A 6,644-nucleotide genomic window follows, 5' to 3' on the forward strand; every position below is an offset into this window, starting at 1 on the left:
ATTCTTTACGTTTTGGCTCCGTGGCTCACCGCAAGAAATCAGATAAATTATTTGAAGTACAAATTCTAGTATGTATTTTGTTTATTTTTATAATAAACAATTTATAATAAACAATGCACAGCTAACAACAAAACGATAAAATTAACATCTTTATATTTTAGTAGATTTTTCACCACCTTAAATTATCCATTATTACACTATAAAGTTGATTATTGGTTCCCTTGTTTTGCATTATATCTGCTTATATATCTTTTCTGATGCCTATGATTTATTTATTATAATTTAGATAATAACGCACATATTTCGGTTTATTGTTTATAATGTCTTTCACATAAGGTTAATATCGGCTTAGTTATTTTGTAATGTTTTTTTGTCATGGCGAAATATATAAGCTGAAAGTTTACGTAAATTGACAGATCCTCCTGGAAAACTAGAGCTTGTTTATTGCAATCATTTTCCCCCCACAGAGCTGTATCACTCCGTCGTTCATTCTAACATCCATAATCTGGTACAGCGTTATCTACGAATTCCTGAAGGAAGCGAACACAGATAATCAGGAATATTCGCGACAAACGGTCTACTACAATTAAAGCAGCCTCAACTGTGTAAATTTTGTGACCTATTACTGATATTTGACAAGGAGTACCTGAATACATATATATATGGTGAAGGTTTTAAAGGCTATTTTTGCCGAATGTGAAGCGGGACTCGATGCAATTATGGTGTTTTAGGTCATTTTTTGAGACATTCAAATAAATGTGCTACGGCTGTAGACGTGGCGTATACGCTTTAGGCCTACGTAGTGAACATTAAATAGGCCCACTGAATAACAGATTAGTTTTAATGTATACTCGTTCCACTCAGCGGTTTCCTGTACATAGGCCTGAGTCAAGACTGAGGTGTTAGCGGGCCCACTATGAGCTTCTTAATAATAAATAGTAACGCAAAACGTATTATTGTTATTATTATTATTATAATATGAAATTTACATTAATGTCTGATACATTCTTTTATCATGTTGTTTGTAGGCTACTATTTAACAAATCCACCCAGGAAATATATATGCTTATGAATATATTTTTTCTAGCACAAAGCTAGAAAGGGGATGACTCCCTACGGAGTAGTGCTGTATATAATAAATGAAGTACCACATTGCATGTTTTATATTGAATTGCAGCAATTCAGAATGAAGCCAAATAACTTAGATTCTATAAAAATGACCTTGGTGTTTGTCATTGACTTAAACCAGCTAAAGGAGACAAATGTCACATTATTTACTTAACTTAATGGTGTAGAAACTGAAAATAAAAGCTTAAAAATCAACAAGTGTCGAATGAGGGCTTTGTGTTCTGGTGGCATGTTTCTCTATTTAAGGAAAATTTAATATTGGCATAATAAGCATGTCATATGTGTAAGTGAAAACAAAACATTATTAGTTATAAATGTGAATTCTTATATTCACTACAGTAATGCTATAATTATGGTCCTTTTATGTATTATGGCAAACAGTAGCATCAGACCTTATTTTTTCCAGTACTGTTAGGATTTTAATAGTCTGTATTTGCTATTTATCTCTCATTTTGTTTATCACTCATTTACATCCATTTGAATGTTATTAGACCGTTTATACCATTTCATGCCATCAGGACCTGATAATATAATAGGTTATATGAAAAAAACAGCAAACCACCAATCTAAAGGCATTATATGTACATAAAATGTTTTATATCAACCATAATCAATTGTAAATAGATATTATAATTTGGATTTTTAGTGTATTTTAGAAGAGCATACTAAAATTCCAAAGTCATAATTATAAATGTGTAATTGCTAAAGCTAACAACGTATGTTTCAAAGGTTTTCTTGAAAGCTTGACATTAACTCAGACAGACTTTTGATTACTCAGTGGGATACAATACACAAACAAGCATTCACCATTGTCTTGAAAAAGCCTTTATTTGTCACATTCTGAAATTTGTTTATACAGATTCCAGATTTTACTGTCACCATCCTTGAATGGTCTGAATAATAAAGCAGGCTTCATGAACCACAAGTTTTAGAAATACCCCATATGTATAATGTAACAATGTGAGACCTGACATTTGATATGGCCTGCTCATATCAAATGTCCTACTTATACACTTAATTTCTGGTGCGTATTTTAAGGCTGTAGCACTAAGGCCTTCCCTGTAGTTTGACAATGAAGCCTTCTGGACGCACATATAGTTCCTTCCTCCTGCATGCTCTATTCATTTTGCATTGTAGCTTTACTTTTCTGAATCCTATTAATTTGGAGTAATATCCATTATATGTCAGTAGATTATGATTATGACCTGTAGCATAAGTGAAAACAAAGATGTGTCAGTGCCTGGGCACTTGGCACATGTCAGGTTAAACATTATGTATGATATTCCTGCTATCTTGAGAAGTCCCTTTCAGCTTCACATTTAGTGGTCACAAAGGAGGCAGAGAGAAGCTACCACCACCTGTCTGGGAGGTGAGAGGGAGGCGTCTGCTGGTGACCATATGGCATGTTTCTCAGAAGGCTAGCTTTGGGAATCTGCTGACTGAAACCAGACTGAAAAGATGGATGGCAAAGACTTGTCTGTGTTGTATTCTTCCCCCTAAAAAAAAGACAGTCTGCCTCTTAAACCTTTCATTGGCTGAATGTTTCTCTTTCTCTGATAATTAATAGGTATGACGGAAAACTCACTAGAATGCAGTGACGTTACTGTGTATGATAATTCACCTTTCCAGCCTAATTGATTGGTTGGTTTATTGATTAATTGGTTTATAAGGTCTTGTATATCTTTGAAACTAGAAACAATGAAGATACAACAGTGAATGGATAGTTTGGCAATTGATACAGGGTAAACTTTCCTATTTCCTAATAGTACTACCATATTGCTTCATAACAGATAAAGGGATTCTAACCCAGATGAGCTGTAGAGGATTGATGGGTGGAACCCCATGTAGTATTGCCACCTTCAGCTATAATAAAGCACGGGTCAAGAGGACCTCTAGTGGTCAAAAGCTGAACTACTCGTGGATGTATTTAGAGGTGCGATCCGAAGTCGTGCTGGGGAGAAGGAATGCGGCAAAAAATCAAGGAGTGTATACGTCTTTCTAACCGCGTATACTGGTTAGTTGGTGGTTAGTAGCTGGTTAGTTTTGGTTTGCTATTTCTTCGTAAATTTAATTGAATTAAATTTATATTCTTTATTGACCATCATCATGCATAAACAATGCAGTGCCTAAAATGCATTTAGGTTGCCAGTCAAATTGATATTACCATGTCAAGTTTGTCATTTTGACTGCTGTATTCAGTATATTTCCTTTTGCATTTCAGAAGACCCACACATGGAATTCGATTGGAAAATCAAATATAAATGGTATACTCGCTGACAGGTGTGCTCTTTTAATAACTGATACTAAAAGATCAACTTGAAACGTGGGTTTTTTGCTTGTGGAAAATGAGGTTGCGGTTCACTGACTGCGACCAAATTATCCGCGCTTTGCCGTTAAATGGTCAAATCATCACAAATATGGGTGGTGCACGCACAGAAACTACGGTATCAGATAAATGTTTCAAGATGTAGGCCTATCGTCTTAAGTATGAAGTACAGGATGTACTAAAATACAATGAAATTCTTACTTTCCCGTAATGCATAAACAAGTCTTATACCTTCTGAAAGGCAAGGTCCCCGGGTATTTACTGGCAAAATTTGGTCAAATTTTACTGTGTCATTTTCAAGTAAATGTACTTTGAAATCCATGTCTTGCTGTGTTTTATGAGTTTGGCAGGCCATTTCTCATCATTTTCCCATAATGTATAAACAAGTCTTACACCATACTGAAACGTAAAGTACTAGGCTATCTCCAGATAAAATTTCACCAAATTTTACGATACCATTTTCACATGGCACAATTTTAGTGTACCATTTCATGCAAATGTACTTTGAGTCAAGTTTAATAGGCCATTACTCATAATGCATAAACAAGTATTATACCCTCTGAAAGGCAAGGTCTTAGGCAGTTTCATAATACATGTGTGACTTGCTTATGCATTTCAAGTACATTTGATTGAAATGGTACAGTAAAAGTTGACCAAATTTTGTCTGGAAATAGCCTTAGACCTTGCGTTTCAGAAGATATAAAACTTGTTTATCCATTATGGGAAAATAAGAATTTTATTTTATTTTTTTACATCCTGTACATATGATACATCTTGAACTATTTACCTATGTGCAATCACTTAATGAGTTTAATATGTTCCTTTGCCCGATATGATATTGTAATATTAAGTCTATGCGTGCACCACACATTTTAAGCGCCAGTGATTTCATTGCGTATTTTCAAAGTGCAGATAGCTTGACCCAGAGTGGAAGAAAAAACACGGTGTGACACTCCCATAGGAGCCCATTGTAAAAAAAAATGGCGGAGGAATTTTTATCCAACTTCCGGCTCATGGGGACGATGAATAGTTCCAGACGTTGACATTTATGCATAGAATCACGTGGCATAGAATCACGTTCATTTCCGTTGCTTACCACGCACTTTAAGTTGTATGTTGATAACAGATTTTGTAACATTTAATGCTTTAGCTGTGACTAATATATTAAATACTGTTATTTTGTTTTTATATATGCTCAGTGTTAACTGTTAATGATTATCATAATTAATAGTTATGACTAAAGGTAGTTTAGCCAGCTATCCAAGCTAACATTCCCTTTTCACTAATGAGTTTGTGAATAAATTAATTACTACTGACACAAGGTAGCTATGTATTAAGCTGCTTTGGTTATCAGTGGGTTCATGATTAAAGTTAGCTGCACTGTTAATGTTAATGCACCTTATTAAAACATCAGTTTGCAGCTATTCTCGAGTTACATCGTTCATTGTGAATACCACCAAATTTATGGCAAAATAGCTAAAAATTATTTTATGGTAATTTATTTGCCAAAACAAATACCGGGTTGCAGTAAAGTATTTTTTTTAAGTGTATTTTTACATGCGCTATTTAAGTGTTGCATTTGTAAACAGCGTTCAAACAAAATGTTTTTTCCATGTTATCTCTCTTAGTTTGAATTAATTAGAATATAACTGAAATAAATTAAAAACTTCTGTTTGTCCATATTGACTTATAATTTTTACCCTTATTAATCCCACTCCCACTCTTTTTCTCTCTAAAGTGCAAGGTGTGAATAGGACATTACATAGTGGTAGTTTTTGCAATGTTTGCCCAATTTAGCTTATTTTGTGGATAAAGAATGGTAGTGGATTTTGATCACTGAACCCATTTTTGAGATTGGTGCTTTCTATATAAATAAATAAACAAGAAGGCATATTTTGTCTAGCAGCCTTTATGAAACATTATACAATATTGTATTTGTACGTTATTTCAATCGGAAAATGGTTATAGGCTATATAGTTTAACATTTCTAAAATGTTGATATTTCAAACTATTTTTCTCCTTATAAATTAAAGAATTAAGTTTTAGCGTGCTACATACGGAAATTACTCCAGGATCTTATGTAATATATGCTATTATGAAGGAACTCTTTCCCTCTGGGAAAAAAACTGATAAACTCATTAAGTTGTTACTCCATCACCCAAGTGGCATGATGGGTAGGGTGGTGGCCCTGAGGCTAAGGATTTGTGCCAGCACTCTGAAGGTTGTTGGTTCGAGTGCTGTAAATGCTAGGAGTGACCCTGCTCTATTGGGCCCTTGAGCAAGGCTCTTAACCTGCAATTGCTTAATTCATCCTGGGTATGACGTTAATCTATATCCAGCCTTGTAAGGAGGTCTTACAACTTACATGAAAATTTTGGAGTTTGAGGCAGGGTAGGCACTCCAGCCATGGGAAAGAATTCACGCTGGTCCATTCGGGGTAATGTAGTGCTGAGGTATCACCCACTGCATTGCTGTACTCAGATTCTCATCCCTGAGGTGGTTTGTTCTGTGGTGGGTGTGGCAACACGCTGTGATCAGCTCGCGCCCTTTACCTCTACCACAAACTAAATTGACATTAACCTGTATGCAGTACATGTAAAGGCAGTTTGAAATAATAATGTATTCGCTGCTAACTGCGCACAGGAGAAATTGACAGCACAGGGATTGTTTGGAACTATTGAAGGCTACATGAATCACATGATTGCGTGGCGCCGAGATCAATCAGTATCACAGTTCTCTCTCTCTCAGCAGCTCTGGCTTGACCGTAGTGGTTCCACTATGTTTAAAAGACAATAAACCACAGAGCACGCATTTTAAACAATACCAATGATCCCACCAATTGAATTCAATGCAGCGGGTATTAGGGGCATAATTGATTTCTATCGAATCACTAGAAGTTCTCGAATATTAAAGTTATTCGGTTAAATAACAATAAAAATCAAATGTGATGCTTCATGCTATATTTGGAGTCAGTTTTGATTTTCTCTTGATTTTATCTGACTTGAAATTCTGGCCTGCTGCTGTGCATCATATCAACTTATCACTGAACATACAAATAGTGCCTAAGTAAATAGAGGCCAACTGAAATCTTGGAAGGTCATACAGCAGTCAGTTTCAAGTTTTGAAATCATAGTGGAAGTATCATCACTGGTTAATGTATCAATTCAATTAGAAAGTAAAAATGGTTCTG

This window comes from Paramormyrops kingsleyae, chromosome 3, assembly GCF_048594095.1.
Source record: "Paramormyrops kingsleyae isolate MSU_618 chromosome 3, PKINGS_0.4, whole genome shotgun sequence".
NCBI classification, from domain to species: Eukaryota; Metazoa; Chordata; class Actinopteri; order Osteoglossiformes; family Mormyridae; genus Paramormyrops; species Paramormyrops kingsleyae.